The sequence below is a fragment of the Zalophus californianus genome, chromosome 7, assembly GCF_009762305.2.
Source record: "Zalophus californianus isolate mZalCal1 chromosome 7, mZalCal1.pri.v2, whole genome shotgun sequence".
In the NCBI taxonomy this organism is placed as follows: Eukaryota; Metazoa; Chordata; class Mammalia; order Carnivora; family Otariidae; genus Zalophus; species Zalophus californianus.
In genome coordinates, this window is record NC_045601.1 from 128,172,089 (window position 1) to 128,196,407 (window position 24,319).

Below are 24,319 nucleotides of genomic sequence, written 5' to 3' on the forward strand. Positions count from 1 at the left end.
TAATATATGGTATTCAATCAAAAATTATCAAGCAAGCCAACAAGCAATAAAATGTGACTCATAATGAGGAGAAAAATTAATCAGTAGAAAGAAACAGACAAAGGAATTAAGTGGATGATAGAGTTAGCAGACATGGACATTCAAAGTTATTATAATATACTTCATATATTCAGGAAGTTAAAGAAAGGTGCGTCATGTTAAATAGAGTCATAAATATATGAAAAAGTAAAATCAAACTTCTAGAGATGAAAGCTGCAGTGTCTAACATTAAAAATACACTTGACGGGATGAACAGCAGAGCATATCCTGCAGATGATTACTGAGCATCTCCATTTCTGTTGAGCAGCTCTGTTGTGTCCAGTTTGAATGTCAATTGGACATAGAGTTCTGTCGCTATAAATTTAACACTGGAAAATATTTTTCAAATAAAAGAAATAAGAAAAACAAGCAGAGAAAAAGCCCCATACATGTGCAAAGGATAAAAGGTGAGAAGGATAGTGTATTTCTTATAAGAAACAATGTGAGCCAGAGGACAATATAGCAATATATTGAAATTACTGAAAGAAAGAAATGATTATTTCAGAGCTCTCTATCCAATGAAAATATTATTCCAGAAAAGACGATGAAATATTTTCTTTTTCAGATATGATAAAGCTAAAAGAGTTCATCAGCAATAGACCCACACTATAAGAAATGTTAGTCTTTCAGGAGAAAGAATATAATACTAGATGAAAATACACAGATACATACAAAATACTTTGTTTTGTTTTGTTTATTTTAAAGATATTTGACTGTTTAAAGTCAAAGTGATGATGTATCAGGGAGTTTACAACATGTAGAAGTAAAATTTTGATAAAAATAGCACTAGGGCTGGGAGAGGGTTGAAAAGGAAATAAACTACTGTAAAATTCTTACATTGTTCCTGAAGCATTATAATATTACTTGAAAGTAGACCAATAAGTTAAAGATGTATACTATAGACACTGAATCAACCATTAAAAAAATCAAAACTAAGATTTATGGTTAATAAACTAACAAAAGGTATAAAATGGAAACTATTAAAAAGCCAATTAATCGGCCGAGTCCGGATTCAACCTCGCGCGCCGCTGACGCCCGCCCAACGTGCACTCCTGATTCCTTTTGGTTCTAAGTCCAAAATGGCAACTCTCAAAGATCAGCTGATTCAGAATCTTCTTAAGGAAGAACATACCCCCCAGAATAAGATCACAGTTGTTGGGGTTGGTGCTGTTGGCATGGCTTGTGCCATCAGTATCTTAATGAAGGACTTGGCAGATGAACTTGGCTCTTGTTGATGTCATGGAAGACATACTGAAGGGAGAGATGATGGATCTCCAGCACGGCAGCCTTTTCCTTAGAACACCAAAAATTGTCTCTGGCAAAGATTGTAATGTGACTGCAAACTCCAAGCTGGTTATTATCACAGCTGGGGCACGTCAGCAAGAGGGAGAAAGCCGTCTTAATTTGGTCCAGTGTAACGTGAACATCTTCAAGTTCATCATTCCTAATATCGTAAAATATAGCCCAAACTGCAAGTTGCTTGTCGTTTCCAATCCAGTGGATATCTTGACCTAGGTGGCTTGGAAGATAAGTGGCTTTCCCCAAAACCGTGTTATTGGAAGTGGTTGCAATCTGGATTCAGCCCGGTTCCATTACCTAATGGGGGAAAGACTGGGAATTCACCCATTAAGCTGTCACGGGTGGGTCCCTGGGGAGCATGGAGACTCCAGTGTGCCTGTATGGAGTGGAGTGAACATTGCTGGTGTCTCTCTGAAGAATCTGCACCCTCACTTAGGCACTGATGCAGATAAGGAACAGTGGAAAGAGGTTCACAAACAGGTGGTTGACAGTGCCTATGAGGTGATCAAACTGAAAGGCTACACCTCCCGGGCCATTGTACTGTCTGTGGCAGATCTGGCCGAAAGTATAATGAAGAATCTTAGGCAGGTGCATCCAATTTCCACCATGATTAAGGGTCTCTATGGAATTAAAGATGATGTCTTCCTTAGTGTCCCTTGCATCTTGGGACAGAATGGAATTTCAGATGTTGTGAAGGTGACTCTGACTTCTGAGGAGGAGGCCCGTTTGAAGAAGAGTGCAGATACACTTTGGGGATCCAAAAGGAGCTGCAGTTTTAAAGTTTTCTAATGTACCACTTCACTGTCTAGACTATAGCAGGATTTTAGTTGGAGGTTGTGTATATTGTCCTTATTATCTGATCTGTTACTCAAGTAATATTAAAATGGCCTAAGAAAAAACGTCAGTTTCCTAAAGTTCCAAATAGGAATGGTTCACCAAACCCTGCAGCTGTATCCTGGTACTGGATGATACCTGTCTTAGTAGCCCTAAATTGGTTAACGTAAGTTAGCCCCACCGTCTCAGAGGCTCCACTGCCAGAACTGAGGTTGCTCTGCACACCGATGTGTGTTTACTGTGTGTTCTGTCATTTTGGGTTCCTTCCCCCAACACCCGACATGCCTAGTCCATCTTTTCCAGTCAGTCACGTTCTGGGATCCAATGTATAAATTCAATATTGCATGTATTGTGCATAACTGTCCTAAAGGATCTTACTTTGTGTACTATGTATGTCAGAATATAGTGTACAAGGCCATATAACGTAAAAAGACAATGCAGCCAACTAAGTGTCATACCAACTAAAATACCAAATAAATTTTGAACGGTGAAAAAAAAAAAACCAATTAATCAAAAAAAAGTTAGGAAAAAGAGAACAAAGAGCAGATGAATCAAATAAAAAACAAATAGCAAGATTATAGTTTTAAACTCAAGAATATAAATGATCATGATAAATATAAATGGTCACCATATTAAAAGATAAGATTGGCAATTTGGATTAAAACAAAAAGGCAAGGGGTGCCTGGGTGGCTCAGGCGTTAAGCGTCTGCCTCGGCTCAGGTCATCTCAGGGTCCTGGGATAGAGCCCCGCATCGGGCTCCCTGGTCAGCGGGAAGCCTGCTTCTCCCTCTCCCACTCCCCCTGCTTGTGTTCCCTCTCTCGCTGTCTCTCTCTCTCTCTTTCAAATAAATAAATAAATAAAATATTTTAAACAACAACAACAACAACAACAAAACCCAAAAAGGCAAGACCCAACTATATGTTGTCTACAAGAAATAAATTAAAGGAAAAAGGTGGAAAAGATATATCATGGTATGACTAATTGGAAGACTGGAGTAGCTATACTAATCTAATACAAAGTAGATTTCTTTTTTAAAAGAAAGATTTGTTTATTTATTTGAGAGAGAGAGCGAGTGCATGAGCTGGGGGAGGGGCAGAGGGAGAGGGAGAGGGAGAGAGAATCTCAAGCAGACTCCCTATTGAACATGGAGCCCAACATGGGCTGGATCTTACAACCCTGTGATCATGACCTAATTTTAGTATATGTGCTGCCAAAGCGAGTACGCGATCATGACCTAAGCCAAAACCAAGAGTCATATGCTCAACTGACTGAGCCACCCAGGTACCCCTCATACAAAGTAGATTTCTGAATGCATAATCCTAAATGTTTATGCCCTGAATAACAGAGTAAATCAAATAAGTGAAGAAAAAAGTTATAAAAGAGCAAGAAGAAATAGAAAAATCCACAATTAGATTCAGAGATTTTAACACCCTTTCTCAATAATTATAGAGATGGAATGACAATTAGATGAACAATTCATGGGGCATGGAATACTTGAACAATACAATCAACCAATTTGATCTTACACTTACAGAACACCACACCCAACAAGAGTGGAATACACAATGTATTTAGTACATTGATCAAAACAGACCACATTTTAGACTGTAAAATAAGTTTCATTAAATTTAAAAGAATTCAACTCTTTTAAAGTATGTTTTATGAAAATAGAATTAAATTAGAAATCAATAACCAAAAGGATTCTAGAAAATTCCTGAAATTTGTAAACTAAATAATATAATTCTACATAGTCCATGGGTCAAAGAAAAAATCAAAAGTAAAATTAGGATGAAAGTAAAAACACAACATACCAAATTTTGTGGGATAAAGCTAAAACAGTGCTTAGAGAAAAATTTATATCCATAAATGCCCATTAGAGACATCACATAATAAATAAATAAATAAATAAATAAATAAATAAAAATAAAAAAAAAGAAAAGAAAAGTCAAAATCATTGATCTCTGCTTCTGTCTTCAGAGACTAGAAGTGCAAACTAAAACCAGTGTTTGCAGATGTAAGGAAATAATAAGCATATGGGCAGAATTCAATAAAATAAAAAAACCAAAAGAGCAAATCAATGAGACCAAAAGCTGCTTCTCCGAGTAGGTAAAAAAAAAACCAGACTGATTAGAAAAGGGAGAACACCAATTATCAATATTAGGAGTTATCCAGCTGACAGATATAGATGTACTTATGTTTTAAAAAATGAAAGAATATTATGAACAATTTTATGCCAAAAACCTGACAATTTAGAGTAAATTGACAACTTTCTTGAAAAACATAAACCAACAAAATCACTCTAGAATAGATATCTAGAATAACCTTATGTCTATAAAATAAATTGAATTTGTAGTTTAAAATCTTCTCACAAAGAGAGCTTCAGGCTGAGTTAACTTCACGAGGGAATTTTACAATTTTTAAAGAAGAAATAATAACAAGTCTATACAAACACTTCTAGAAAACTCAACAGGATAGAGCACTCAACAATTCATTCTATGAGAGAAGGATTAGCTAGATATCAAAACCAGAAGAAGATATTAGAAGAAAAAAAATAGACCAATAATCTTCATAAACATAGATGCAAAAATAACAAAAATTTTCTCAGAGAATCTATCAGTATTTTTAAAAAAGTGAGAATACAATATGACCAAGTAGTGTTGATCCTAGGAATACAAGGGTGGTTTAACAATGGAAAAATCAACCAACATAAGTCATCATAGTCACATACCAAAGCAAAACAAAACATCTGATCATCTCAATAGACACTGGAAAAGCCACTAACAAAATTAAATATTTATTTTTGATAACAATTCTCAGCAAACTATAAATAAAAGGGAAATTTCTCAACCTGATAAAGGAATCTAATAAAAACCTACAGCTAACACATAGATCAATGAAATAGAATAGAAAATCCAGAAATAAACCCATAATTATACAGTCAATTAATCTTTGACAAAGCATATCCAAGAATATCCAATGGGAAAAAGACAGTCTCTTTGACAAATAGTGCTGGGAAAACAGCAACATACAAAAGACTGAGACTGTATCACTTTCTTGAACTATACACAAAAATAAATCCAAAATGGATTAAAGGGGTACCTGGGTGGCTCAGTCGTTAAGAGTCTGCCTTCAGCTAGGTCATGATCCCTGGGTCTTGGGTTTGAGCCCCGCATTGGGCTCCCAGCTCGGGAAGCCTGCTTCTCCCTCTCTCACTCCCCTGCTTGTGTTCCCTCTCTCGCTGTGTCTCTCTCTGTCAAATAAATAAATAAAATCTTAAAAAAATGGATTAAAGACCTAAATGTGGAACCTGAAACCATTAAAATCCTAGAAGAGAACACAGGCAGTAACAGTAACTTCTTTGACATCAGCCATAGCAACTTCTTTCTAGATATATCTCCTGAGGCAAGGGAAACAAAAGCAAAACTTTTGTTTTGCTTCCACACAGTGGGACTTCATCAAAATGAAAAGCTTCCACACAGTGAAGGAAATAAACAACACAACTAAAAGGCAAGCTATGGAATAGGAGAAGATATTTACAAATGACATATCTGATAAAGGGTTAGCATCCAAAATCTATAAAGAATTGATAGAACTCAACATCCCTTCCTAAAATAATCCAGTTAAAAATTGGCAGAAGATAGACATTTCTCCAAAGAAGACATACAGACACATGAAAAGATGCTCCTTATCATTTACCATTAGGGAAATGCAAACAAAAACTACAATGAGATATCCTCATACTTGTCAAAATGGGTAAAATCACAACATAAGAAACAACAGATTTTGGCGAGGATGTGGAGAAAGGGGAACCCTCATGCAATGTTGGTGGGAATGCAAACTGGTGCAGTCATTCTGGAAAACAGTATGGAGTTTCCTCAAAAAGTTAAAAATAGAAGTACCTTATGATCTAGCAACTGCACTACTGCGTATTCCCCCAAATAATACAAGAATACGAATTCAAAGGGATATATACACCCTTATGTTTATCAGCAGCATTATTTACAATAGTCAAGATATAAAAGCGGCCCATGCCCATTGACTGGTGAATGGATAAAGAAGATGTGGTGTATATACACAATGAGAGATTATTTAGCTGTGAAAAAGAATGAAATCCTGCCATTTGCAGTGATATGGATGAAGCTAAAGAGTATAATGCTAAGCAAAATGTCAGTCAGAGAAAGACGAATATCATATGATTTCACCCATTTGTGGAATTTAAGAAAGAAAACAAACAAGCAAGGGGGAAAAAACAATATCTATATATGTATATATCTATATCTATATCTATATCTATATACAGAGAGAGAGGGAGAGAGAGAGAGAGAGAGAGAAACCAAGAAAAAGACTCTTAACTATAGAGAACAAACTACTGGTTACCAGAGGGGAGGTGGGTGGGGGGGGTGGGTTAAATAGGTGATGGGGATTAAGGAGTGCACATGTTGTAATGAGCACAGGATGGTGTATAGAAGTGTTGAATCACTATCTGAAACTAGTATATCTGAAACTAGTATAACACTATGATAACTGGAACTAAAATAAAAACTTAAAGTAAATGATAAATAAATAAATAAGGAAATAAACTGTACAGCTAATATCATTCTTAATGATTAAAATCTATAAGACTTTCCCCTAAGATCAAGATAAAAATATCCTTTTACCATCTCCATTCAGCATAGCACTGTAGGTTCCTGCATTGCTATAAAGAAGGCAAAATAAAGACATCAAAATTGGAATGGAAGGAATCAATGCTATTAGTATTAACAGACGACAGAACTGTCTATGTGGAAAATCCTTCAGAATCTACAGAAAATTTTCTAGAAACAAAAAGCGAGGTTAACAGTGTTGTAGGATACAGGTCAATAATAAAAATTTAGTTTTATTTTTATACACTAGCAGTGAGCAATTGGAAGTTGAAATTAAAATAATACCATTTTAAAAAGCATCAAAAATGAAATATTTAAAGTTTCACAACAAATGTGTAAGACACACAACAAGCTATCAAACATTGTTGATACAAGTTTTAAAAACAAAAGACATGGGAAAACTAAGAATAATTTTCTTGGTTAGGAAAACTCAGTATTCTTAAGATGACACTTTCTTTAAATTGATCTACAGATTCAATTAAATCTCAATTAAAATCCTAACTGGCATTTTGATAGAATTAAGCTTATTTTTAAATTCATATAGAAACAAAAATGACCTAGAATAGCTACAGATAACTACAAAAAGATAGAACAAAGTTTGAGGATTTACAGTATCTGCTTTTAGAGACCATGTTACTTTATAACATTAATCAAACAATGTGGCATTGGCACAAAGATAGAGAAATAAATCAATGAAATAGAATAAAGAAGCCAGAAATAAGCTTGAACATACATGACCAAATGCTTTTCAAGGACAGTCAATGGAGAGATTATAGTAGCTCCAAAATATGATGCTGGATCAATTAGACAGCTACACGCAAAAAAATGAAACTTGACCCATACATTGCAACGTATAAAAATTAACTCAAAATGGTCCATAGACCCAAGTATAAAACCTTTAAAATGGCTAGAAGTAAATATAAAATCTTTGCGATCTTGTGTTAAGTAATAATTACTTAAACACATCAATAGTATAATTCCAAGGAAAAAAAAAGAAAAGAAAAAATATATAGGTCTTTATTGAAATTAAGAAATTCACTTATTTGAAAGATGGTATGAAAAGAATGCAAAAACAAGCCACGAACTAAAAAAATATAGTTGCAAATCATATATTTGATGAAGAATTTATATCCAGAATATGGAAAGAACTCTCCATAATTTGGCTTTTGTTGATAATCCTGATATAAACATCAGGGTGCATGTATCCCTTCAAATCAGTATTTTTGTATCCTTTGGAAAATTCCAGTGGTGTGATTGCTGGATCATAGCGTAGTTCTATTTTTAACCTTTTAAGAAAACTATACTGTTTTCCAGAGTGTGTTGCACCAGTTTTCATTCCCACCAACAGTGCAAGAGGGTTCCCCTTTCTCCACATCCTCACCAACATCTGTTGTTTCCTATGTTGTTCATTTTAGCACTAAATTCTATACCTGAAACCAATGTTACACTGTATATTAACTAACTGGAATTTAAAAGAAACTTGAAAAAAAAGTTTCTTCACTTAGAATAAATAATAATGAAATAAATGACTCAATTAAAAATGGGCAAAAGATTTGAACAAATAGTTTACCAGAAAAATATATGGATGGCAAATAAACATGAAAAGATGCTTGGTTTCTGCTCAGGTCATGACCTTGGGGTCATGGAATTGATCCCCGCGTTGTGCTCTACTTAGTGCAGATTCTGCTTGAGATTCTCTCTCTTGCTCTCCTTCTGCCCTCCCCTCATCTTGCTCTCTATCTCTCAAATAAATAAAATCTTAAAAAAAAGTGGGAAAACAATTTGGCAGTTTCCTAAAAGTTTGAACATTTACTTACCATAAATTCCAGATATTCCACCGAGAGTAATAAAAGTGGAGACATAAAGGTCTTCACCCAGAGACTTTTACATGAACATTTGTAGCAACTTGATTTGGAATACTTAAAAACTGGACACAAGACACATATCCATCACCAGGTGAATGGATAAACAATTTGTGGTATATCCTTATATGAAACACTACTCAATGTAAAACAATTATTGATTTATGGAACAGCATGGCAAATATCAGAATCATTATGGTAAGTGGGAGAAGATAGGCCAATAAAAGTACACACCGTATGATTCTAGTTACATAATATTGTAGAAAATTCAAAACAGTCTCCTGCAGCAGCTCAGTGTTTGCCTCTACACAGGCTTTAGGGAGGGGCAGATGGAAGGGAGTAATGTGGGCTGCCAGGAAAATTTAAGGTGGTGGTTGTGTTCACTGCCTGGATATGGTGTGTGTACAAGTATTAAAGTTATCAATTATACTCTTCAAATATGTAGAGTTTATTGTATGTTAATTATAGCAAATAAATCTACAAATAAGCATGTAAGAAACAAATATATATTACTCTAATGCATTTGAAAATCTTGGATTATAATCTTGGTCTGTCTTATTTGACTTCTTTTGTGTCATTAACCACAATTGTTTGAAACATTATTAAAAAAAACAAAACAAAACACTAGGGCTAAAAAAACCCAACCCCAAACCAAAAAAACCTAAGGCTGAGTGGTCAGCTAGCAATAACCCCCATGATTATCAGTACACGGATAAGGATATTTAAGAACATATTCGGTTGTTTGGGTAACTGTTCTTTTTAGTTTATTAAAGTTATTAGTGCCTATCCTTAAGCAAAATTATGTTTTGGACTATATTATCTATTAATAATTATAGAAGCTAAGATATCCATTAAATAACACTTCAAGAAGTATCTTATGTTTTACAATTATAGTTACTCAATATGGACATGATACAACTTTGAGCTTTCATTCCATAAAAAATATTTTAAAGAATCTTTGCAAGGTGGGTGCCTGGGTGACTCAGTTGGTTAAGCGACTGCCTTCAGCTCAGGTCATGATCATGGAGTCCCGGGATCGAGTCCCGCATCGGGCTCCCTGCTCAGCAGGGAATCTGCTTCTCCCTCTGACCTTCCTCCCTCTCATGCTCTCTCTCTACCATTCTCTCTCTCTCTCAATAAATAAATAAAAATCTTTAAAAATAAAAAAAAAGATTCGGGCTCCCTGCTCAGCAGGGAGTCTGCTTCTCCCTCTGACCTTCCTCCCTCTCATGCTCTCTCTCTACCATTCTCTCTCTCTCTCAATAAATAAATAAAAATCTTTAAAAATAAAAAAAAAGATTCTTTGCAGGGTAAGAATTGTATAATGATTTTTTTTTCTGAGAGAAGAGAGAAGGAATCTTGCTTCTGGGACTCATGGTAGATCAGCTTCTCTCTCTGACTTGCTGTATGACCATGGGCAAGTTTATTTGATCTCTGCAAGACACACTAAGCTCTTGTATTGCCTCCATCCTGAACAAATTAGGCACAGAGGATGGAAACACTGTAGACTGGAATTAAGAAATGTGCCTCTGGATCAACCGTACCCATTTCTGCAAAGGACTATTACATAATGACACAAATAAAAAAAGGAGACAAACATTTTCTCATACTGAAAAATAAGCACTGAGTTATCTTTTTCCTAGGATTTCCTGAGATAGGGAAAAATCATGTTCACCACTGCTTTTTGGGGATTCTTAAATTTAAAATATAGACTCTCACCTGATAGCTGTCTCCACTATAATGCCTGAATTTGGGCATCTTGCAAGAGACCACCCTGTTTGCTGGTCTTAGCAGAAAGATCCTGCAGTAAAATTGTCTACACCCACAAGGTCAACTGCCATAGAGAGGTGTGACAGGAAAACTGCTATTTTAGAGTAATGCTCCTCAAACTTCAATGTGCACATATAAGGAATCCTCATTCAGGAATCCCTGTTCATATGCAGACTCAGGTTTGGTAGGGAGAGGCCTGAGATTTGGGGCTTCGGTTGGACTTCTGTCTGATGCCATTGCTACTGGTCAGTGAATCACACTTTGAGTAACAAAGTCTTTGACTTTTGTTGGGCCCATTGCTGGGATGTGAAGATTTGCTATTCTATCTCAGAATAGCTGTTAGAAAACTCATGGATCGGAAATTATCTGAACCATTTAGAATTCAGATTGGCTACGTGTGCCTATTAGGTTCAACAAGATAATTTCTTTTTCATGTAGAAGTCCTGAGGCAAAAAATCCAAGGCTGGTATTGTGACTCTGTTATGTCCAAAACCCATGTTCCTTCTCTCTTGTTGCTCAGCTATATTTAGTACATCACTCCAGGAGCCAAGATGGCTATATGACTGGCAGCTGTTTAGTTTTGAGTTGGCAAGAAATAGTAAGATACCAGAAAAGTCTATGCCCTATACCTCTACTAATATTTCTTGGAAATCACATAAAAATTTTCTACTTACAGAGAAGAAACATCATTTACATAGGCCAAATTATCTCATGGCCACATCCAGGTACAAAGGAGTCTGGGCAGAAAGGTGCCCATCTCAAAAGTGGGATTCTGTATTAAGACAGGGTTGGGGGTGGTGGTGCTGGGCTTTGGGAGACAACTAGCATTTCCTGCCACAGTATCACTACACTGATCTTGATTAAAGGAGCTGCATTTCTTATTGTATTAAAGCTCAGCCCACCAATTAGCCATGTAACCCTGGACTTAACCTAGACAGATCTTAGGTTTTTTCTTGTAAAATGACAGGTGTGGACCAGGAGACTGAAATAGCATGAAGGTCCTGGAGGGATAAATTAAGTGTAACTGCCACCTCATGGTTAAGACATAGGGGATGAACTCACTGGCCTGTTTGCCAGGTAAGAGTAACATCTAATTGTAGAACTTCCTCTTTTGTAATATATCGCTCTTGTATTCTTTCATCCAGCCTGCCCTCAATGTGCAACATGGTTTACTGTGGGTATTATGCCTTATTATTGTCCTATTTCCCTTCCTTGATAGGGATAGCACTTTCAAAATATTTACTAAGTAGTAGTAAAAGAGTAATGTCTACTAAAATTTGAAAAATGCTATTTATTTAGAAGTTTCTGCTGATGTTTAAAGGAGGACTCCTGGTTCCAATCCTGACTTGAAGAATGAAGGTCATATGTGTAGAACTTCGAGGGATATAATACAAGTGTATACATTTTCTTTTTGTCAGATGACATTATCTCTTCTGGTTAAGTGAAAGAACAAAGTTGACAAGTACTGAAGATCACATTTAACTTTCAAAACTTAGGAGAGGGGTTTCACCAGAATATATATGTTGTGCAATTTAAAGAGTTCTTTTAAGAGTAGAAAAAAAAAATCACAGTCCTATGAAGATTTATTGTATGTTTTGCATTAAACCATATAATACTCCACAAGATTCATGTGGTTTATGAAATACCATATTCTAACTAGAAAGCACCCATGCCTAATCCTGCTTAAGCTATTATCACTGAGTGTATATGTCTCTGATGGTTTATACATATGTGCAATATGTAATAATCTACACAAGGGCATTTTATGAATCAAATTTTATCCTCTGTTTTAAAGCAAATTAGACTCTAGGGACTTGTGTATTTATTAAATTCAGTTACCCTCACTTGCACATAAAAATTAAATCTACCCTTCTTTTTAAAACAATCCCCATGTATAAAACTAGAAGCTAAGAGATCATATTTTTTAGACTTTAGACTTTTCTATTTTTTTTTGGTATTTTAAGAAAGTAAAAAGTCTTAAAATTACAACTTCCAAAACTTTACAAAACTGAAATATAGACATTACTATAATTTGAGGTAATAGTATATATGCTTTTAATTTTTATTAAATAAGTCCTTTATTTTCGCATTTCATGGTGCCTACGTAGCTCAGTCAGTTGAGCATCTGACTCTGGGTTTCGGCTCAGATCATGATCTCAGGGTAGTGGGATTGAACCCTGAGCTCAGTTGGGAGTCTCCTTGAGAGTCTCTCTCTCCCTGTGCTCCTGCCCCTGGTTCTCTCACTCTCAAATAAATAAATAAGTTAAAAAAGAATAAAAATACATACATACGTACATACATACATAAATGTCTCCATATCATTCAGAGTTAAGCAAAGAGACAAAAAACAAAACAAAACAAAACAAAAAAACCCAAAACAAAAACAAAAGCAAAACCACATGTAGTAATTCAAGCAAGTGAAGTTTATTATAAAAAGTTGTTAATTGGTGGGGACACCTGGGTGGCTCAGTCAGTTAAGTGGCTGCCTTCTTCTCAGGTCATGATCCCAGGGTCCTGGGATTGAGCCCTGTGTCGGGCTCCTCCCTCATTGGGGAGCCTGCTTCTCCCTCTCCCTCTGTCCCTGCCACTCCACCTGCTTGTGCTCTCCCTCTCTCTTTCTGTCAAATAAATAAAATCTTTATTAAAAATTGTTAATTGGTAACTAGGGATTAACTACTAAGAGGTAAAGAGAACTCGAAGGAATGCAGATAGAGTAGCTACTGACTCTGTGGTTAAGGCAGAGTACACAAGGAAGGAGCACATTTGGAGAGGGTGTGCCACAGCCCACTGGATGGTAGAGAAGCTTGTTGAAGTATTTCAGGCTGGTAAGCGGGAAACCTCTGGCTGGGATGCCAGTGACACTCACCAGGAATCAGCTAGAGCACAAGGGGAAACTTCAGGGAAGCTGTCTGCTGGGGGTCTTCCAGAGTCTCTGGGATATTGAATGAGGGACTAGCCAAACGTGCTAGGAGGCTGCTGCAGGTGTGCTGCTGAAATGTGCCAGGTAACTGAGCACCACTTCGTTCCCCAGGTGCAGACTGATGCTGCAGGGGCCAGAAGGGAAGAGAGCATACTAAATAGAAGAACTCTTCTCTCCCGCAGCAGCCCTCTCTCACCCTCTACTGACAAAAGTTTAGCGTGACGCCAGTAGACAAAGAAATGTTTGGAGTGCCCAGCTTCAGGATCACAAGGCAGAGCCATGAAGGGTGAATTTGGACCTGAAAGGTAATACATCGATAATGGGCACAATCATTGTATTTTTTTAAATTTCAGTAACAACACAAATATGAATTATTAAGAATGGGAAAATATGAAATTTTTGTCACTATAGTCTGAATAATAACCACAACCAGTAATGTAGGGAAATAATATTTGTCAAAACAAATTCATGAAAACATGCCATAATTTAGAAAGGATGGTCTAGAGGGTCAAATTAAAGCATTTTAATCAAATTGTGGCATTTTAATCTGAAAGATTTGAGAGATTACTCAATCCAATTCCTTCATTTATAAAATTAGGGGGAGCCTGAAACCCAGAAGAATTCAGTGATTTGTTCAGGGCTAAAGAGTTAGTTACTGAAAGCGATCATTCATTTGCTCAATGAATATTTATCTAGTAAATACTTCCAGGTGACAGGTGTGGTTCTAGGTGTAGGTGAAGAAAATATATCCTGAGCTCACAGAACTTACACTGAAGTTGAGAGAGTCACCCAACAAAAGGATAAACAAATGAATCCATAATAATTCAGGAATTACACAAGTGTGATGACAAGAGAGCAGAGTGAGAAGACAGAATAATGTCAGTGGGAAGGGAGAGGCTGGGCTATTTATTTATTTAAAAAACATTTTATTTATTTATTTCAGAGATAGAGAGAGAGAGAGAGAGCAGGTGCAAGTCGGGGGGAGAAGCAAACTCGCCTCTGAGTGGGGAACCCGATGTGGGGCTCAATCCCAGGATCCTGGGATCATGACCTGAGTGGAAGACAGACGCTTAACTGACTGAGCTACCGAGGCACCCTGAGGCTGGGGTATTTATATTGGTGCCATTTGAACAGAGATCCAAAAAGACTTGTCCCATCTCCCAATCCTGAATACTGAAATTAACAATGGCTTTTAGCAAATTAAATATATTTCCTACTTACATCATATCTTTTGTATTTGTATTCATGTTTTTATGGATAGAATACATTTGAATCCACTTTTTGTATTTGTATTCATGGTTTTTTGGATAGAATACATTTGAATCCACTTAGCCATCAAGGGTGAATAGTGCCATCATCCCTTTTCTCCTGTCTTCTCTTTATAAAGAAACCTACAATTATCTGTTCACACAATGTTTCAGTTGATAACCCTTTAGGAAACTTCAGGCAGATGGAGCTTGCTGGAAACCTGGTTACAATGGACACAAGTTATACCTCCCAACCTCATACTGACCACATATTTTGACAAGTTTCAACTAGTTTCCTAGATTTCTGGCTGTTTAGATATTATACATGTCTTAAGGGCAATGTTGAAGATGTTGAAAATCATTCAACAGTGTCCTACATAAGACGATATTTCAGCCCTGAGATATTTCTTAATTATATGAGTTTCCACTGTGTGTGTGTAAGCAGGGAATAAACGTTGCTGAAATACCACTAACAATGTTGCAATTTTGCGCTTTAGAAAGTATATGCACAGGAAGGGAGCTGAACATTTGGTGGTTAATGTGTGATCAGGTTATTTCCTGACAAATAGAGCTGACTTTAAAATCAGAATAACTGATATCACTGTCAGACTATAAAAACTTCATCTTAAGTAGGCAATGTAGCCACAGATATGCAGCTGAGTTTGGGAAACTAAAAGAAAAATTATTTCATGATTATTCTGAAAATGTCATCAAATTTTAATTTGATTTCAACTGGACCTTTTGCAGTACAACCTGACTAATATGTGTTTCCCTGTAATTGGTCATTCAACCTGTTCTAACTTTTTTGGTTGGTGACCCTCCTAATTAATGTAAACTGAATTGCATTCGTGTTTTGATTGGTCAAAAATTTTATGATTTCAAAGGAGATTTAAAATTCTGTAGTCGAAAGAAAATTTTTTGCTTTTCAAATAATTCATTGGGTTCTTTTTGATAATTCATTGGTTATTAAAATCACTTTATTGAATTGCTATTTAATAGCGTGTGAATGAGAGCATCTGTGGAATTTAGTCAAAATCGCAATACAAATGGAGATCTTTGAAATGTGTTCATTACCTTATTCAGATCTCTATTTTAGAGATTTTGTCATTAATTCAGCACACCATGTGTCAAGGGGTTAAACTCTGAGACCAGATCACTACAAAATTCAAAGCATTATGTGATGGAAATAATAACTTAAAAGTTCTAAAATTCTTGTCTATGTTTTAACTCGTGTGAGTGTGGAAGTTGAGCTAATGCATCTCAGTGCTTACCTTACAATGATCAAACAACTAAAACCTCAGACCAAAAAAATATTTCCTTTCCTGATTTAAAAAAAAGAAAAACATATACAGTATAATAAAAAGAGCCTACCAGAAAACTGCCAATTATAATTTTCTCTTAGATCTCATCCTAATAAGTTTTTAGTTCGTTTTCTAAGCAAATCAGGTGATAATTAAATGTGCCTGGAGGCCTCCTAGAAACATCCAATTACTCCCCTTATGGAAATCTTCCCCTCAGTTACATGATGATAGACAACTGCTGGGCTTGGAGTTATGTTGGCCACATTAAAGAAAAAAATATTTTGTACTGGGGTGCCTGGGTGGCTCGGTCGTTAAGCATCTGCCTTTGGCTAGGGTCATGATCCCAGGATCCTGGGATCGAGCCCGCATTGGGCTCCCTGCTCCATGGGAGCCTGCTTCTCCCTCGCCCATACTGCTTGTGTTCCCTCGCTGTGTCTCTCTCTGTCAAATAAATAAATAAAATCTGGGGTGCCTGGGGGGCTCAGATGGTTAAGCGTCTGCTTCAGCTCAGGTTATGATACCAGGATCCTGGGATTGAATCCCACATAGGGCTCCTTGCTCCTTGGGGAGCCTGGTTCTCCCTCTTCCTCTGCCCCTCTCTCTCTATCATGAATAAATAAATAAAATCTTTAAAAAATAAATAAATAAAATCTTAAAAAAATATTTTGTACAGAGCAATGAATGAGAAGGACAAAAGTTTTAAACAAGTTCCTCACCTCTTTTTACTTCTCAGATACATACCTTATATTGAATAGCCAGATCATTTTATTATTGCAAATGCTATGGTTGCAATCTTTTATTGCTTGCAGTAGAGACCCACAGCATTAAGTTAGTATAAAATTACATATAGTTTAATATATCTGTACAACACCTTTAAACAAGCTTCTCTAGGCAAGAAGGTTATCCGTCTTATAAATCTATTATTCCATTGTACATCTTGATAGCCTAGCATTGCTCCTAGCCATGTTTAAGCATTAAATAGTGCATTATTATTTCACATAAATCAACCAGAGATGTGTGAATTCATAAATTTTGCATTTGCACAGACAGTATTTTAAACGTTTTACTGCTTTGTGGGAACTCAAGAGCACAAGCCTCTACACAAATCAGGACCTGAAAAATTTCGATAAAATTTAATATCACAATTACATCTCCTCAAAGTCAATGCGTGCATATTTTAGAAGTATCTTAACTGAGTCCAAAAATAAAAGTAAAATTTGAAAGGTGGCTTTTTGATTGCAGGTTTGTCAGCTATTGTTAGAATAAGCTAATGAGCACTTTGGCTTTTTATTCTTTATAGCAAAATGGTATAAAGAAGATAAAGCCTTATAAAACTTTGAAATGAAAGAAGAAATATATTAAAACCAGAAAACTTGGTAATTACAGTTTACAAAAATAATGCAGGTAGAAGGTAGTGCAGAATTGATAAGCTTGTATTAAAATTAATATACAGCTTTATAGTTCGAGGCTGAAATAAATTTAAAAATGTCATAACTTAGGCTATAAGTTATGGAAGGGTAAGGTGAGGACTTTTCTGGGTGTTTTTAGGTGATTCTCTCTGACTTGGAAGAGAGCTACATTTTTTTTTTTTTGGTGGGATGATATTTACTGTTTCTTCAAAGTTTTCATTATTTTTCCTAGAAAATGTTCCTACTCAGATTTTGTTTAGTAGGAAATGCCTATAAAATTTAATGCACAGGAGTTTTGGGTTCCAGGAGGATTTCTGCTTTAGCATGTGTGTTGTGAAATTACATTTCTGTTGAAATAAGTCCTAATGCATATAATTAACTGAACAAATGCCACACTAATTTGAAAATGACATATTTATCACCTAGAAACAGGTAACGTAGAAAGATAAATTGCTGTGAACATAGAACTTGCTTCCAATCATCATCAAAATCTGGGCAGAAGCTGATAGGAAAGAAGAGAAACATTCTTATGAATTTTTTTGAACTGCTCTTTACTGAGACACTTTTCAGAGTTACCAGTAGGTGATTCCTGGGGGAATAAGTGACAAAGGTAGGTAAAAATAACATCCTACCGTGGACCTTTCCTTCTGTAGTGAGTGATTGTTTATGATGAGGATTTATTACATCAGGAAACCAGTTTCTGTTTCCCTTTATAAACTTTAGATATCTTCTCTGCCATTCTGAATCTGCCCTTCCTTTCTTGATGGACTGAGTTCAAACCCAAGGTTAACAGTACCAGAAGATCATTGTTTAGAGATTAATCTCTTTAGGGTGATAAGCAAAAGACAGACACAGTGAGTCTTTAGAACCCTACAGCAACTCAGAGTAATGACAAGCATTACCATACCCAGGCCGGCTTTGGAATGTTAAAGAAAGCAGATCCAGTTACCATCCATAAAAAACTAATGGAAACTTCTCTCTTACTCTGATGAATGTTGAAAATGGAGTGGCTTAAATAAAAAATCACTTCCCTTATTATGATGTTTGACTACTTAGCATTCATTGGTTTGGGGTACATTTAGTTTTTGATGGTATTGCTCCTCCTATTTCCCTCTTTCCTTGTGAAAGTTTCATCTTATTGTCTGGGTCTGGACTATCAAGGATATAAGGAAAAAATGATTCATTATAGAAATTACATTTTCTGAGCTAAGCCAGAAGGCACTGTCTTTACTTTAGCTCTTGTATAAGCAAGACTTAGTGTTATGTACATATTTTATGTGTATATAATGTTGACTTAGCAATATATATATATTTATACCACACAAGTGGCCCATGCTACCATTACACAAATCCCTCTATTTTTCAAAGGCTCTATGGAAACAATTGATGGCTGAGGAAGGAGCATGTATAAACAAACATGTTTAAAAATTCTCAGTCTGTGTCAGCACCATTTAAATAAATATGTGCTTTTTTTTTTATAACACTAACATTACGGGTTAGAGGGCAAATTAGAAGGAAGGGATGGACAATAACTATGTTGAATTCTAAAACAGAATGAGTTTGCTTCATCTCTCTCTCTTTTTAAAAAATCTGGTTGCAAACATGGATGTTTCTATTTGAAATAAAAATAGATTCTTTTGTTTGCTAAATTCATGGCTTCATTTTCCACTGGAGACACCACAATTAAATTTTTAAAAATGAACTTTAGCACATCATAGAAAGCACTGTCTTTGTGTTTTATTGTTCTATCTTAGTCTGTATGTTTATTAATTCACCTCAAATAAAATGTTCAGGTTTAAGGAGAAATGAAGACAGTGGGCCAAAAACAAATCAAGAATTGATTGGTCTTAATTTTCATAAGTTTTGCCTATCCCTATCTATTTTGTTAGACATGTTCATTAAAGATGTATTGTAAGCTGTTATAATGAAAAGTGCCATGTCTTTTACACTATTCATCTCTTCAAATGAGCTATATATTAATAATCCTTAGATTTTTATTAGAATCAGTGTAGCTAGGTAATAGGAATAGGATATTGCCTTTTACTAAACACAAAGTACCATATTTTCTAAATAAAACTGACCACCACAGGAAGGTAGGCAACGTGATATTTTTGCTTGTTTGTTTTCTCTTTATGAAGAGTTGTTACTGAGCTAGTTATATCTGCTGAGAGGCAATATGGTGTAGTAGAGAGAACACAAGCTTTTGTATCACATTACCTTGGTTAGAAGATAGATTTTATCATTTAACATTTCCCTGGAGACATGAATAATTGTCCACCAAACTTTCATACTCTAGACTGATGGCTGGCAAGGATGTACCCTGCCAGAGCACATGTCCCATTGTCGCTCCTCAGCCCTTGCATAGAACTGTTGCGTAGAATTGTACAGTTGGAATTCAAACCTGGTTCCATTTAACTCCAATGAAAGGGATCATACCACTGTATCTTCACCTACAAAGTGATTAATGTCATTTGCCCCTTGAATACAAAGGAATGGAAACATCAAAGGCCCTGTCTTAGTCCAGGTTCTTCAGAAAACAAAGCATGAAGCAAGGATTAGAGTGCTGGTGCCCCATTTGAAAGATAAAAACTCAGGGCAAAAAAAAAAAATGGGAATAAGGGGTGGGGAGAGCGACAAAGCAAAGTGATGTTGTATGTCACTGCATGTGCTCTTCCTTCAGAGCAAGCCACAGAGAGACCCTGTAGCTTGCTTGGCATGTGCATCTGTCCAGCACAAAGGATTTCTCAAGACAGTTGCAGAGAATCTATATCTCTGAGTAGTGCTGCCTGCACACTCCTTCCTGCTCTCATTTCCTATTGTTCCAAGTTCTTCACTAGAGAGGAATTAACTTCTCTGACTTTTTAGGTTGCATCACTTGCCCATTGGATGGACACTCAGGATGTCAGATCACACAGCATGTGTGATGTGGTGTTTTATCCAAGTCTGGCAGTGACTTATAGGCATGGCTGTACAGTCAAAGCTAAAGGGTAGGGCCCAGCATCCCCAGGGCTGATAGGTGGAAGGCCCAGACATCAGAATTTCAGGGCTTCACTGGAGGAAGATGATGTTGAAGGCAGACAGCATGGAGGAAATAGGAGAAAACACATGAGATATATATCTGAAACAGAGCCTTCAAATGATTCACTCAACTACTGTTTATTAAATGCCAATTGTGAGGGGCACCTGGCTGGATCAGTCAGTAGAGCATGTGATTCCTGATCTCAGTGTTGTGAGTTCAAGCCCCACATTGGGTGTAGAGCTTAGTTAAAAAAATAAATGCCAATTGTGTACCAGGAATTGATAAGGGAACAGTACTAGAAGAAAAAAAAAGCTAAAAATTCTCCTCCTTCATGAAAAATACATTCCAGTAGAGGACAAAGAGAAAAATGAGATAAATAAGTATAATATATGGCATCTTGGAAGAGGACCAAGATGGAAATGTGTATATAAAATATTTGTAGGCAAGAGTAGTCAACAGACTCCTTACTGAGAGGATGAATTTTGAGTAAAGACCTAAAAGAAGTGTGGGGGCAACCGTGATAATACCTGAGCATGAGCAAATGCAACTGTTCTGATTTGGGAATATGTTGGTATATTCATGCAAGAGCAAGGAGATGAATGGGGCTGGAGAGGAGTGAGAAATGAGACTAATATGAGATAAAGTCTAGATGATCTTGAGCCATGTAGATCATTGCAAGGAACTCATCTTACTGATCATTGAAACATTTAGTTTGGTTGACTCATTTGTTCATCACAATAGCCCTGACAAATAGGCAGTCTTATCCCCATTTAATGGATGAGCAAACTGAGCCTCACAATGGTCAGGTGAATTGTCTGAGGTCATAGCTAGTAAAAACTCACATGGGAATTACTAGGATCTTCATTATTAGGAGAAATAAATGGTTCCACTCATCTTTCAGAGTCAAAATACCTAAGTATTATCAAGCACTGAGAATAATGATAGGCCATAGCTTTCACGAGAAGCTGTCCTCATTTATTCCTTAAATAACCCTCTGAGGTAGGCACTATGATGTTTTTCATTTTGTAGATGAGGAAACTGAGGTATCTTAGTCATTTACCCAGTGACACAATTGGAAAGTGATAAATCAAGAACTGAAGTATGTTTTAGAACCTGTGCTGTTAGTTAGGATGACAGATCTCCTCTACAAATGTTTTAGTTATTATTGCTATATATCGTATTTTCTTTCTCAGAGTACTTGTCTTTCTTCCTCTTCAATTTTGAAACATGACCACACTATTCTTTTCCCTTTCAGATAATTCATTTGTGGTCTATTATATATATTTTTTCTATTTTGAAGAAAATGAAGTAACGTGTAATTGACAACTTCTTATGCTTCCTTGGCTGTTTTTTTGTTGTATCTCTACAGTTGAGCCAAAATATTCTCATATCAGTGGTTTCTTTTTATACTTTTTTCAACGTTTTTGCTTTTTCCCCTATCTTACTGAATTACATCTTTTGTAAATTTTTCAGCATGTATCAGTCAGTGAATAGGAAATGCTCTCAGTTTATCTTCATGTGAATTCATGTTTATTTTGCTTTTGCTTTTGAGTGATAATTTAGGCAGGTTTAGAATTTTATTCTAACAGCTCTTCCTCCCTTGTTTTCTGTCATCCATTTTTACTGATGAGAATATTGCTCATCATTTAATTTTTCTTCTTTGTTTTTATGCCCTCTCTTTGGTTTTTCTCTCTGCTTTTTGAACTCTACAGTTTCATTACAGTGTTTTGATGCAGATTTTAAAAAAAATGAATCTGCTCAGATTCCTGTTTCCTTCTTCAGTATAAAGGTTGATTACTTGTTTTGCTTCTGGAAGATTCATACTAATTTCTTCTTTGGCTATTTCCTTTCCTCTGTTCTCTCTGTTTCTTCTTGGCCTCTGGAACTCTTACTAGATATATATTATTGGATATCTTTTTACTATTTTCTAAGTCTCATCTTTCTTTTTATATTGCCCATGTTTTCTCTTTCTGATCTTTCATCAATTCTCTCATCATTTGTACCTAATCTGCTATTTAACCCATAAACTGATTTTTTTAAAAAAATTATTGGGGTAAAATTTACATACCACAAAATGCATACATTTTAAGCATAAATTTTGATGTGTTTTGAGAAATGTGTACACCTGTCTAGCCATCTCCCCAGTAGTCAAGATATAGGATAGGATAGGATATAGGATATCTTCACCATTCCAATTCACTTTGCAGTGAATTCCTTCTATGGCCTGTCCCAGGCAACAACTTATTTATATCACAAAAATGACTTTGGCTGTTGTGGAATGTCATAAAAATAATCACATATAGTATGTATACACTTGCATCTAGCTATTTTCATCTCAAAATAATGTTTTTGAGGTATGCTTGGCTGGCTCACTCAGAAGAGCATGTGACTCTTGATCTCAGGGCTGTGAGTTTGAACCCCATGTTAGGTGTACAGATTACTTAAAAATAAAAAAAAAATCTTAAAAAACTTTAAAAAATAATGTTTTTGGGTTTCATCCATATTATATTTATCAAAAACTCATTCTGTTTTTGTGCTTTTTGATATTATATTTTATGAATATACAGTTTGAATGGTGGATGCCTGATTTTATTGCTCTTCATACATTTACTCCCCCTTGCCCCACATAAAAAAACCCAAAAGCCCAAACCATATTACAAACCAGCTTTACAAATTCAACTATACCTGACCCACACTTTCAGCATTATGGAATAGAAAAACAATAAGCTTTCAAATGATTTCTAAGTGGAATAATAAACCAAATTCTGGAATGTTCTTGCTGACACTCAGCATATAGACAGAGAGGGATGGAAGGTTTAAAAGACTTCATAAAGAAGGGTAGATGGGTGGAGACATTTAGATCAAACACATAAATCACTCTCAGAAGAAAAAAAGTCACAGAGGAAGAGACAAAATACTGAACACAGAGCTGGAATTTGGTGGTTTACTCCACTGTCTACAGGGAAGGGCCTTCAAAGTGAGTGGGCCCAGAAATAGCATCCTCGAGGAATCATTGTTCTTAGGATAAATCAGATATATAGAGAAGGAATGGTATCCTTCAGGGATGTGACAATGAGGCAAAGAAGGAAAAAGAGGAAAGAAATTAAGAATCTTGAAAAAAAGTGTGAAAAATTAGTAATAACCTTACCCACTCCTTTTTATTATCCATCAGAGTACCTGTGCTTTATTAAAAAAAAAAACAGAAGAGGGCACTCTTGAACTAGCAACCCCATCCATGAATTAAAGAGAAATAGAAAAAAAGCAGATTACAATTACACAAAAGTACTGTAAAATGATAACAGAAAATCTAAATCAAATAATTTCAGCTGCTGAATATTCTCCTCATCCAAAAACCATAAAGCAGAGAAGTGTAACATGATTCCTCAAACTGAAATAATATTCCCTCAGCATTTGGAGATATGAGAAAAAAAAACCTTGAATCAGAAGTTCAGAATCTAATAACAAAAATGTATAAAAAGTCAGGATAAAGTTAAATAAGAATTGATTGAATTCAGGAGTTAGAAGAAAAAGAAGAAAAGTATATCAGAAATGAAGACTACATTTACTACAAGGTATACAAAGGAAAATAGATTCAAATAAATATTTAAAAGTATTGCTTCCATTCTAACATTGACAGAAAACCAGAAAAACAAATCTATAAAATTTCTCAGGTTTATTCTGTGAAGGCAGCTAAGACTGGACATGGTGGCAAGAAGACAACAAATATACACAGTAGCTGAACTGGCTGAAAGATGGGAGTAAAAAAAACCACTTTTTCATGAATAGAGTGAGTGGGGGATAGGAAAATTATTTGCCTAGGATTTTATACTATATTTACACATATACCAGTACCATTATAGGCCTACTACTTCTAAGGGAGGAGAAATTCTTGCCTAAGACACAAGTCAGAGTTTTGCTGTGACAGAGAGTGAATAG

At 35.7% G+C, this 24,319-nt stretch overlaps 2 pseudogenes; both read left to right on the plus strand.

The window, feature by feature from the left end:
* The window catches only part of LOC113928073, a 134,917-nt pseudogene that overhangs the window by 66,919 nt on the left and 43,679 nt on the right, over positions 1 to 24,319 (plus strand).
* Positions 1,140 to 2,378, plus strand: LOC113928071 (annotated as a pseudogene).